At 39.4% G+C, this 12,688-nt stretch overlaps 1 protein-coding gene across 1 annotated transcript in view; it reads right to left on the bottom strand.

Moving 5' to 3' along the window:
• The window catches only part of STPG2 (sperm tail PG-rich repeat containing 2), a 975,224-nt gene that overhangs the window by 135,680 nt on the left and 826,856 nt on the right, over positions 1 to 12,688 (bottom strand). The window lies entirely within an intron of this gene.

Raw genomic sequence — 12,688 nt, 5'->3', positions numbered from 1 at the left:
TACTGTTAATTGTCTATCCAATCATGTCTGTCCTCCTGATTGAGATTCTGAGGTTTACTCTTAGTTAGCAGAATTGCCTCAGCTGATGATTCTCTCTACTATGCCTCACTTTTCCAATAGAGGCCATTTTTTCAACCCATTTGGAGTTATGTATCTATATATATATATGATGTCTGTGCATGATGTCTGTGTTATGGACATATTCCACGTTGGAAACTGATAGTGGTTTCGTAGACAATACGGTCTCTCAAAATGACCGTTGGACTGATGTATTAGGGTGGTTTGAGGTTATGATACACTTTAGCTCCTCTTCCCTACAATAATATACAAAAAATAGATTGTGTCATTTATATGACCATATCTTGATGATAAAGAGAGGACTATTATTATGATGATTATTAATCATGATGGATTGAATTAATTTCTGTCTAATTCAATCCATGGTGGTTGTGAATAGAAGGAATATCTTCTTGTTTAAATTAATTAATATATTTAAGTCTATTTTTTAATCACATCATTATTATTATACTGTTGTTATTATTAACATTAATACATAGTAGGTCCATCTATATATATATATTGTAAGGAATTTTCTGATCTGACTATTTCAAAATTATTTATTATTATTATTATTATTATTATTATTATTATTTATGTCCACATACTATTGGAGCATTTTATTTTATTTTATCTTATTTAATATAATAGGTTTAATCTGGTGCTAATTTGTATTATATCTGTTTTTATGAAGTTTCTTTTTAATTAATATGAATATTTCTGCCAAAGTCTATTTTTATTAAACATGAGCATTTTTGTCAAAAATTTATTATTTTTTTTGAACTATGAGAATTAAAAGAGCCATGTGTTTTTTAGCTCTAATTAAAAGACTAATTGAGAAGAATGTGACTTATGTGGGGAAGATGATCTCTGATTGGAGATATGTAGTATTTAAAGCCAATGCTTTACTACTGATGAAACTGCTTCTTGAAGAAACGGCAGTAGCCGAGAAACGCATCAAGCTGATCTTTTTTATTTGCTACAACTGCACAGCAGAACAGCTGAACCCACAGTGGGTTCCTTCCCTCTGCACTGACATCTGCCCGGCGGCTCCGGCCCTTTGCTGTAGGCATACAGCTGAACACTGAAGGGGCTCCGGCTGACAAAACGGCCACGAGTGCACTTGTCTCAAGAGCTCTCCTGGACAGTCAAGTGTCATGAAATCCCCTACATTGGCAATTGAAGGTACTGCACTGACTCCATTAATGGCACATGACTGATCCCTTCAGTGTGTCCCCACAACGGAGAGATTGAAGGTACTATACTCACCTCACCAGCAGCACACGACTGATCTTCTCAGCGCGTCCATCTCCTGGTTCACATCGCTATTCATGTACCCCAATTAGATCCCAGCATTGGGACTTTTTCACTGTTTCAACCCACCTTGGTTTCTTAAAAGGAGACTGTATTATCGGTGCTAATTTGCGAAAGAGCGGTGCTTATTTTGGAAATCTATTTAAAATCACTGTGCATAAGGATTGAGGTTGACATTAATTGCTATTTCTGGCTGTTCGCATGGATGCACTATGAACCTACTCAGCTGCTGATATCTATAGACTACACACTAACAGTAGACTTCATTTTTTTCATCCTACCTTTACAGGACACTTTTTGATACATATTGGCAACAGTGTTGCACATTATTGGAGAATTTACATCATAGTCAATACTCATGGCAGCTTTCAGATCAGGGTCTACGGATCATCCTCAGGATTATTGCATCCAGCGATTGTCAATTGGTCACATTCAATTGTAGCTTTTTATCTTTTATTTTTAATTTTCATGTTTCATATTCATGTCACTGATTTAATGTTATTGTTGTCTATGTGCAATTTTTTGCCCACTGGGTATTTGTAATTGCAATATTTTTATGTCTATAAAGATTTTTTAATTTATTCAATGATTTGTGAGATTATATATTCCTGATATTCTGTGATACTTTTTCCTTGGTGGATTACTAACAATTTAATTAATTAGTACACTCAGGCCTCTAGAGATAGCGCTCCTGTTTTGTCTTATATTGGTTGTATCAAGAGGGTCAGCACCTCTCTTGGTAGCAGCACTCACTTGAGGCCTTTATTGTTCTATTGTCTCCCTCCTACCATTGTGACTTGTTCTCAAAATGCATAGAAGTAAACAAAGCTTTTTTACCCAGCGCATTCCTCCTTTTGGAGTATTATCCTTCTCTAGAGAAATAAACCCTCACACCAAGGGAAGACACCCAAAGAATAAAAAATAAAAATTCTGATGTGCATATGTATATTTATTTAAGATAACAATCTTTAAAACACTTGACAGTAAAAAACATGCAGCAGGGCTTAACACAATTCAGATTGGGAGTATAGTGAGAAGAATTCTCCCACCTTAGAGTTCTATACTCCACATCTATGGGACCCCAAACAGGTGTGCCCAATCTTTACCCGATGCATTCTGTCCTATACAGACTTCTTAAGGGGTAACAATGTACATAAGAAATAACGCCTCACCAGGCAAACAAATAGGGATTCTCCGGAATCCAAATATCTGTGATATCATGCAAATATGTACCAAATCGCAGTATAGATATCTGCTGATGATTTTTGTGGAAATATGTATGACCCAAACAGATACCTGAACCTGTATGATCAGTCCCACAGCAGTGATGGACAGGTACCTGGGAGAGATGGAAGACTAGAATAATATGCTGAATATAACTGACACAGGGAACATTGAGAATAGCACGAATAGCAGGAATGAAAACAGGATTTATACACAGAGAGGGTGTTTGTACACAGAGGTGCAGCTGCAGCCACACTGACAGCTGACTTGGAGATTTAAACACAGGATGTGTATTTGTACACAGGGATGTGACTAGAAACACACAGGATGAAGCAGTAACTTATATTGTACACAGGAACACTGGGGATGATGGCAGAAGAACTGGAGATTTAAACACAGAAATGTGTATTTGTACTCAGGGATGTGACTTGAAACACACAGGATGAAGCAGTAACTGGTATTGAACACAAGGACACTGGATGGACTTGTAACTTGTACGGAATACAGGAACACTGGGGAAAGACAGTAGTAGCTTAGAGACACACAGCATAAACTTGTAACTTGTAAACACAGGTACAGATTTGCACAGTGGTGCAGCTGTGAGATGTTGAACAGCAACTTCCTGTTGCAGGAGTCGGTCTTAAATACCCACAGGCAGCTGGTCATTGGATCCTGAGATCAGCTGCGACACTAGCAGGACTGCTGTGAGACATGCAAGATGAATTTGTAGTCTCAGCTTGCACTGAGGTGCAGCCATGAGACATGCAGGATGAACTTGTAGATTGTAATCACAGGGATAGAGCTTGCACTGAAGTGTAGCTGTGAGACATGCAGGATGAACTTATAATTTGTAATCACTGGGAGAGCTTGAAGTGCAGCTGTGAGACACACAGGATAGTATACATGGAGGTCTCAGGAAGCACAGGAAAACAGGAACACCAAGGAAAAATAATATAGCCTCTGGAACACGAGACGGTCGCCACAAGGAAGGACTACGTACAGTCATATAGTGATGTTGAACAGCAACTTCCTGTTGCAGGAGTTGGTCTTAAATACCCACAGGCAGCTGGTCATTGGATCCTGGAACACTAGCAGGACTGCCATTGGAGGAAACTGGTCAGGTGATATGAACCAACATGGCTGCTCCCATGCCTGCCAACACGAATCAGGATGCATGCATGAAAGTCCTACCGGAGCCCGGGGAGAATCCTCAGCCATAACGCACCATTGCCACTGATGTCTGAACACCTCAGAGTCTAAAGACACCAGTCCATCTGTAAATAAAGGCCGATCCCAGGCCGGATCCTGACAGTACCCCCCTTTCAGGGTGGACACCACACCCAAAACACACACAAGAATTACTCCAGAAAAAATTCCAGGAATATAAAAAGGTTTCTCAAAAACTTGAAAAATCTTCACAAGGAGCAAACTTTATAACGTTTGAAAAATTTCTACTTGAAACATCCGAAAAAAAATCTGACTCAGAAAAAATTTGCTGAAGTCATAAGAAAAATGAAATTTCGATAAACTTGAAAAACAACTTCCAGACTCACTATGAGAACTTTGTAGCTTTACCAAGCTTGAGCTGATATTTAGTATGGAATGATGTTTTCTTCTTCCGTACAGATGAATCCTGAACCATGTTGTGTTGACAAGGGAGTAAGGTGGTACATCTGAGTTTTATTCTTGAAGATGGAGAAATCAAACTAAAACCTTTATTGGACAAGGAAATCAAAGACAGATCCACAGGAGTAAATTCTTTAATCAGAGCTGTACTGAAATCTCCCACATCTAGTAGAATTGGATCCTTGGACTCCAAAAGTGGGTTAGCCCACTCCAAAGCTCTCCCTCTGAAGTTCATAATAAGAAATTTAACAAGGTAGGTGGGAGTAATAGCACAAGATCAGTTCTTATTAGTGTATCAAAATGCTTCAACAATGAAATGTACTGGGGCACCTCTCCATCAAAGACTATGGGCATAGATGATTCCTGAGTTACAGAATTTCCTTCAGAGACAACATTTCTTAGAGATTCTTTAGTTTTTAGTTTGCAGATTGGGTGTTTCAACTAAAGTTGATTGAAGTTCCTCACTCAAATCGACAGAAGGCCATCTTCATCAATAATTTTATTTCCTAAACCCTTTGCTTTCTTTCATTTAGATTCACCACCATCACATCCTATGATTAAGTAATTAATTCTATTAATTACTTAATTCTATTACTAATATTTTCAAAGACTTTGTCTCCATATCCTTCTAGTAATGTTTTTGCCTCATTCTTGGTTAAGGACTCTAAAACTCCTGAAAATGCAAAAGTTTGACCTTCCAGGCATTTATTTGTATCTAGGAGATTCTGTTTGGCATTTGAAGCTTTAAATGTAGGGACATATTTGTCTTCGAGAGAAAAATCTACTGAGATGGATAAGTCACTTTAAACCTCTCTCTGGATAGACACCTGAAGATTTATCCTGAGATACTACACTCAAAAAGTCCACCTGAGGTGTGCCACTTGAATCGAAGACCCCCTCTTGGAAAGAGATATTTGAGAAACTTGAAACCCCCTCCTGTGGTGCAAGACTGGAAACTCCTTCTTGGGGTTAGAGACCTGAAACCCCCTCCTGGGGTGTGAGATGTGAAACCCCTTCCTTGGGTTATGAAGCTTAAACTACCCTCCTGGAGTGTGAGGCTTGAGACCCCCTCCTGGGGTACAGCAATTGAAAACCCCTGCTGGGGTATGGGACTAAAAAAACCCTTCCTGGAGAAGTTGACTTGACATTTCTTCTCAGGGTATGGAATGTGAAACCCCTTCTTGGGATGCAAGATCAGAGACTCCCTCCTGGGGTGAGAGACCCAAAACCCCCTCTTGCGGTACGAAACCCAAAACCCTCTCCTGGGGTATGAAACATGTAGCAAAGGCCCCCTTCTTGGGCATGAAACTCATAGCGAAGGCCCCCTCCATGGGTGTGAAACTCAAAGCAAAGGCCCCCTCCTGGGGCATGAAACTCAAAATAACAACCCCCTCATGGGGTGTGAAACTTATAATCCCCTCCTGGGGTTTGAGATTTGAGACCCCTTCTTGGGGTGCGAAACTTGAATTCCCCTCCTGGGGAACAAAACTTGAAACCCCCTCCTGGGGTAAACAACTCAAAACACAAACCCCTTCCTGGGGTGGAAAACTTGAAATGTTAGAGGTAGGAACCGATTGCTCCATATAAGGTGGAAGCACCATTGCTGTTGGCGTAATAACGTCAGACTTCCCACCAGAGGACAGCAACTTGGTTGCCCCTCCAGAACTTACTGGATCACAAGAGTTCTTCTCACAGGGTATGGAACAGACTTTGTCCAATTCAAAATCAGATCCACTAGAAACTCATGCCTCTTTGACCTCTGTGGAGAAGAATACCTTTCCTAGACTTTCCTGACAAGGGTAGTAGCTTCTTGTAACTGGACCCCTATTGTAAGTTTGGATTTTCTCATCTTGGATGGACCTCCCTTCCTTGTCTGGACTGAGGGATACAGATACTTGTGATAGTGGGTGGCTAGAACCAGCGGCATTGGCCTGGGCACTTCCACTTTTCTCACCATTTCTTGGTGGACACACTCTTTAATAAAATGATCTTCATGACCACAGTACAGGCAAAGGCATAATTCACGACATCGCAGTCATTCACCCTCAGTAAGTTTAGGACGTGGAAAACTGCAATGCCTCTCCCCAACTTGAATGGACGGAGTGGTAGTCAACCCAGCCATGGCACCAGAAACCCTAGAAACACTTTGAAAAAATTTGGGGAGAAGACACCTCATCCTAAATCAATGAATATATAAACCAGGAACAGTGCAGTACCCACTCACTGTCAGGGGATGCTGGAGAAATTTGACAAGGCCACTCCTAGGTTCCCACTATCTCTCTAATTGATGTTTTTGGGTTTACAGCCTTAGTATGGCCTGGTTTCACTTGCTTTGACAGCTACTTTGACTGCATGTTGTGGGTTCACAGCAACAGCTTTCAAATTCAACTTCCACGCTTGGAATCAACTCCAGACATTTTTCCTGCATAATTGATGAAGAAATAATGAAGGAATAGCCCACATCTGTCAATTGTCGAATTACTTATGGTCCCTTGAAAAAAAGGGGGCTACATATTGAACAATTGTAATTCCTAAACCATTCCTCCAATTTGGATGTGAATACCCTCAATGTAAATATCTGCTGCCCATAACACTTAAGGCTACATCCAATCTTATTGGGACCCTTCTGAAAACGGAACCCATGATTATATTACTCATAGCCATAACTAGACTTTTTGGTGCCCTGGGCCAGAAAGAGCATTAAACCCCCCCCCCATTTTTCAAATAGGGACATAAGGGGCGTGGCCTCATGGGGATGGGGCATGACAATCTGATTTGTCCCATAAAAGGATCAATGGGTACCGGTCCCTTTGTACCACTTTGTACCAGATGTCCCTGCCAAATACAGTGTTAATTCAATGGCTGAAGTGATGATACACAATAAATATGGAGTGTAACTCACCAGCACTAGATGTAGGAGAGCACTGGTGAAGCTGCACCTGCAGCAGGATTTGTCCATCTGTATAGCTGTGTACAAGCCTGTAGCCATCATGTAGACTGGCTGAAGGTATAGAGTGATGCTTGTAGAGTACAAGCAGCAAATAACAGAGGTGGGGAAGTCCATATACAGTATGTACCCTGTACTGACAGCTAAACTCACCGGCAAAGCTACTCGAGGTGTTCAAGTAATACCTGGGTAGGGAATCAGCAGCTGTGTTCAGGGCTGACATCAGAAATTGTGGGGCCTAGTATACAGTACTGTGCAAAAGTTTTAGGCAGGTGTGAAAAAAATGCTTCAAAGACAGAAGTATTAATAGTTTATATTTATCAATTAACAAAATGCAAAGTGAATGAACAGAAAAGAAATCTAAATCAAATTAATATTTGGTGTGACCACCCTTTGCCTTCAAAACAGCATCAATTCTTCTAGGTACTCTTGCACACAATTTATGAACTCAGCAGGGAGGTTGTTCCATGCATCTTGGAGAACTAACAACAGATCCTCTGTGGATGTAGGCTAGCTCAAATCCTTCTGTCTCTTAATTTAATCCCAGACAGCCTTGATGATGTTGAGATCAGGGTTCTGTGGGGGGCCTTATCATCACTTCCAGGACTCCTTGTTCTTCTTTACACGGAAGATAGTTCTTAATGACATTGGCTATATGTTTGCGCTCATTGTCTTGCTGCAGAATAAATTTGGAGCCAATCAGATGACTCCCTGATGGTAATGCATGATGGATAAGTACCTGTCTGTATTTCTCAGTACACCATTAATCCTAAATCTCCAACTCCATTTGCTGAAATGCAGCCCCAAGCTTGCAAGGAACCTCCACCATGCTTCACAGTTGCCTGCAGACACTTAATTTTTGTACCACTCTCCAGCCCTTCGGCAAACAAACTGCCTTCTGTTACAGCCAAATATTTCACATTTTGACTCGTCATTCCAGAGCATCTGCTTCCATTTTTCTGAACCCCAGTTCCTATGTTTTCATGCATAGTTGAGTCGCTTGGCCTTGTTTTCATGTCAAAGGTATGGCTTTTTGGCTGCAATTCTTCCATGAAGGCCACTTCTGGCCAGACTTCTCCGAACAGTAGATGGGTGTACCTGTTTCCCACTGGTTTCTGCCAATTCTGAGCTGATGGCACTGCTGGATATTCTCCAATTTTGAAGGGAAGTAAGCATGATGTGTCTTTCATCTGATCCACTAAGTTTCCTTGGTTGACCACTGCATCTACGGTACTCAACGTTGGCTGTTTCTTTGTGCTACTTCAAAAGAGCTTGAATAACACATCTTAAAACCCCAGCCTGCTTTGAAATCTTTGCCATGGGAGAGACCTTACTGATGCAGTATAACTACCTTGTGTCTTGTTGCTGTGCTCAGTGTTGCCATGGTATATGACCAGTGACATGAAAATGTCTTCCACAACCACACCTTTTGTAGCAGAGTTTGGCTGTTCCTCACCAAGGTTTAAATCTCCTACACAGATGTTTCTGTTTCAGTTAACAATGGAGTTTCAACCTACATATGAAAATGATTATCATTATCACATGTTTGGTATAATGGTTAATCATACACCTGACTATAATCCTACAAAATCCCTGACATAATGCAAGTGTACTTAGAAGAATGGATGTGGTTTTGAAGGCAAAGGGTGGTCACACCAAATATTGATTTGATTTAGATTTCTCTTCTGTTCTTGATAAAAAATTAACTATTAACACTTCTATTTTTGAAAGCATTCTTACTTTGCAGCATTTTTTTCCACACTTGACTAAAACTTTTGCACAGTACTCTAAAGAGTATGTAATAGACAGGGCACTCCTTATCCTCCCACATCCCGGCCAGTTTGGTGCAAAGTTCCTGTGATACCTGCTGTCAAGAAAAAGCATATGCTATAGTATGATGCCTTTTCATACATGACACACACAGACACACACACATATATATAAATAACATACAGTATGTGTAACATTTATAGAACACCTATACTTGAGGAACCCTCCAAGAAAATGGATTTGAACACCAATTCTCTTATAACACATTTATGCACTTAACTTTAGAGCTCCTTGTCATTCAGTTATTTTATCCTTTATTTTAAATCACACATATTAGCAATTAGCAGTCATACCCAGGACTTGAACCCAACACTCACATAGACAGGAAGGCTTCTGTTAGTTGCTGTGGATAAAATAAGAGGAAGCTACAAGTGAGAATAATTATGAACAGATAATTGCAGGTGCCAATCACTGCCGAGCAGCTACTCCTGCCCTGTGGTCCCCTGTGCCGTTTCATATGTCGCACCACCCTAGTTTTGCCCTGATATTACTATTCCATGTAATACTAGATTATTACAAACTACACAACTACAGCTATTGATATCAGTTATGATAAGAATCCGGGCCCAATATTTAATTGTATAAGTATTAATTTAGCCTTATTTATACATACTTATGTGCTTTAAGCTTTTCTGCCTGTACAATATAATTCCACCATCCATGGGGTGCCAAAATCTATATACTCTTACCAAAAACTTTAGGCTTGGGCCAGCATCGAGTACACAATGCTTATCTATTACAATACATGCCCAATCAGTATAATTAATAAATAAATGTATAGATGGAGGGGCTGGTGGCAGAAGTCTAAGGAAAGTTGAAACTGGAAGTAATTTTATAGCTAGTGTGCAAATCATTTGAATAGGAATACTAGATAGAGGTAAGTGTAAGGAAATAATTAAAAGTATGAGAGTGTTTCATTCTATTTTGCCAGAAAGTATTGGAATGCATTGCACTCCTATATTGTGCCTTTGTTGACATTTTGAAATGTAATAAGCAGTTGGGGGCACTTTATCAAAGACTGTTGCTAGGCTTAGGCTATGATGCGGTATGCTTGGTATACAAGACATGCATGAGGTAATCAGCCACAATATTGGCCATGGGCATGTGATACAGAGCACTGGGAGAGTAGGTATAGCAGGAATAAAGCACATTGTTGACAGATCTGCATTTAAAGCTTAACTTTGTAAATATGTTGTAAAAATAAAAGTGTATCACAATGTGCACACCCATATACACAGGCCTAACATTAATTTCATTATGGTAACTTTTACTGTACTGTACAGTATGTGATGGCTTATCAAATCTGCAATAGGGTTAATAGAAGTGAAATGTAAAATATATTTGTATTCCCGAAAGATATAGCGCAATCAGAGAACAAACATTGAAATTGCCTTTTATGAATTAAATACATACATCTTTTAGACATTATGTTTGCTTTGATTTTAGTAAGCTGAGGACTTATTCATTTGCATGAATTACATTTCAATTGCAGGCACAAGAGACTCTCTAAGTGTGTTGGGAACTCTGTAAGTGTGATCTGGAGAACATTTTAGAAACTCCAGTGCTCATTATGCTTTAGTTAAGTGCGATGCTTGAGTCAATTTATACACATCAGTCTATGTCAAATTAAAAATAAATAAATAAATAAAAATGAAAGACTTCCAGATTTTGTAACCTTTTCTGATATTTAATTCCCATGTTTAATTTTCTAATTGGCAATGTCCTTGGGTTCTTGTCCTTATATTAAATGAATTCCCACCCTCCTTATTTGCAAAGGAAATGCAAAGTAAATGTTTAATATCACAGTCATTACATATTGGCCTTATCCCAAGTTACCAATTTTACAAAGGTCTGTGTTTTTTTTCCTTTATTGAATTTCATATTTGAATTCAAAGGTTTATGCTGCCACTTGTAAAGTTTAATTGTTCACATACAAGGACAAAAGTACAACATCATATATGGTGACATAGCTGCTCATTTCACAGACAAAAGGTTATTTATCTCTCTGTTTACATATTTTTATATGTAGACTTCTAATCCCATTCTGGCTACTAGTTTACAATAATTACCTTTAGCTACAGAAGTTACCACCTTCTATTAAAAAAGTAAAAAAAAATTGTCCACATTTGGAAAACACAACTACCCTTAAGGTCACCCCTCCCAACTCCAAATGTCTTGCCTAAAAGTGGGTTATTTATCATTGAAACTCATGGTTCAGTATTACAATACACATTATTCTTCAATGGAGGTCTGTGAAAAGACTATTGGATGGATTTGAATGTTCAGACATGTGAGCTGCAATTAGAGATGTGCACAGACCCCCGTGTTTTGGTTTTGAATCTGGAACTCCCCTGGTTTTGGATCTGAATCTGGTTTTGTTTTTTTCCTTGGTGTTTTGTTTTTGGTTTTTGGTTTTGGATCTGTATTTTTTCAAAGAAATTATATAAACAGTTAAAAACCTCATAATTTGGGTCTGTTTTTGTTCCTACAGTATTATTAACCTTAATAACAATCACTTTCAGGCATTTCTAGGCATTTTTAACTACGTCACAGCTCACAATATTAATGTAACAATTTTTCACCAATATACTGTAGGCCAAAGGCTACAGCGAGCTGGCTGGCTAAAGTAAGCGACAGAGCAGCGGCACAAACGCACTGCAGCTTAAAAAAATATAGGACATCTATGAATCATTGCCACACAGCAGTGGCAGACAGGATGGCAGTTTAATAAACTATAATAATGTCAGTCGGCAATGCCCCAAATTGTGCCAAATGTAAAGAAAAGAGGTGCAAGATGGAATTGTCCCTCCCACCCACTCTTATGTGGGATATTAAAAAGGACATGCACAGTTTAACAAACCAAGCACTTTAGCCACTAGGACTGACACTTTTGTGGCTGAACTCCTTGGTTTGTTTGGGCACCCACAAAACATTTTTTGGAAGGACTACCTTCAATTATTAAGGAGGATGATGAGGGTGTTGGTAGTGGAGATTGCATGTGTTGGTCCAAACTACTGGTAGCTGATACTGGACTGCTTGTTATTCATTTACAAATTATAATTTTGTTAAACAAATTGCATAAACTCGCTGCAAATTATGTAATCGGGAGGAGGTGCCTAGATGGTTAACGTCCCTTCCTCTGCTAACTTTGGCTTTACAAATGGAACAGTTGCCTTCACAACTGTTGTCAGAATTTAGATTAAAATAATTCCACACCCAAGACATGGCTTTTCTGGCTTTCTTTTTATGATGGGCAAGAACTGCTTCCACTGGTGGCTGATTTACGCAAAAAATACAACATCCTCAATACCGTCACTTCCTCCACACTATCATCCTAATGTTTTATTATTTCACCATCTAATACTAGCACAGCCATCATGGCATCAGTCATCCGCTGTGAAACTGGGTGACAGCTGTTATACTTACTTCCTCTATCAAAGAACTGTTTAATAGTCAATTGTTATTTTAAATTACTAGTAGTAGTCTTCTTGGTCCCTTTCTGGGATGAAGATCCACCCCCAGCAGCAGCAACAGGCGTAGCACTCAAGGATCCTTTTAAGGAACAACAGATAGGAGAGGAGTCAGTCATGCTAATGAAATTGGATGCAGGACTACTTCCGATCACGAATAAGGATGTTGATAATGATTCCGGTGTTGGTGGTGAAGATTGCAGGCGTTTGGATCCAGATA

Source organism: Taudactylus pleione, unplaced genomic scaffold (assembly GCF_031769625.1).
Source record: "Taudactylus pleione unplaced genomic scaffold, aTauple2 ptg000055l, whole genome shotgun sequence".
Lineage (NCBI taxonomy): Eukaryota > Metazoa > Chordata > Amphibia > Anura > Myobatrachidae > Taudactylus > Taudactylus pleione.
Note: the sequence above shows the minus strand (reverse complement) of the source record. Positions and strands in the feature narration are given on the sequence as shown.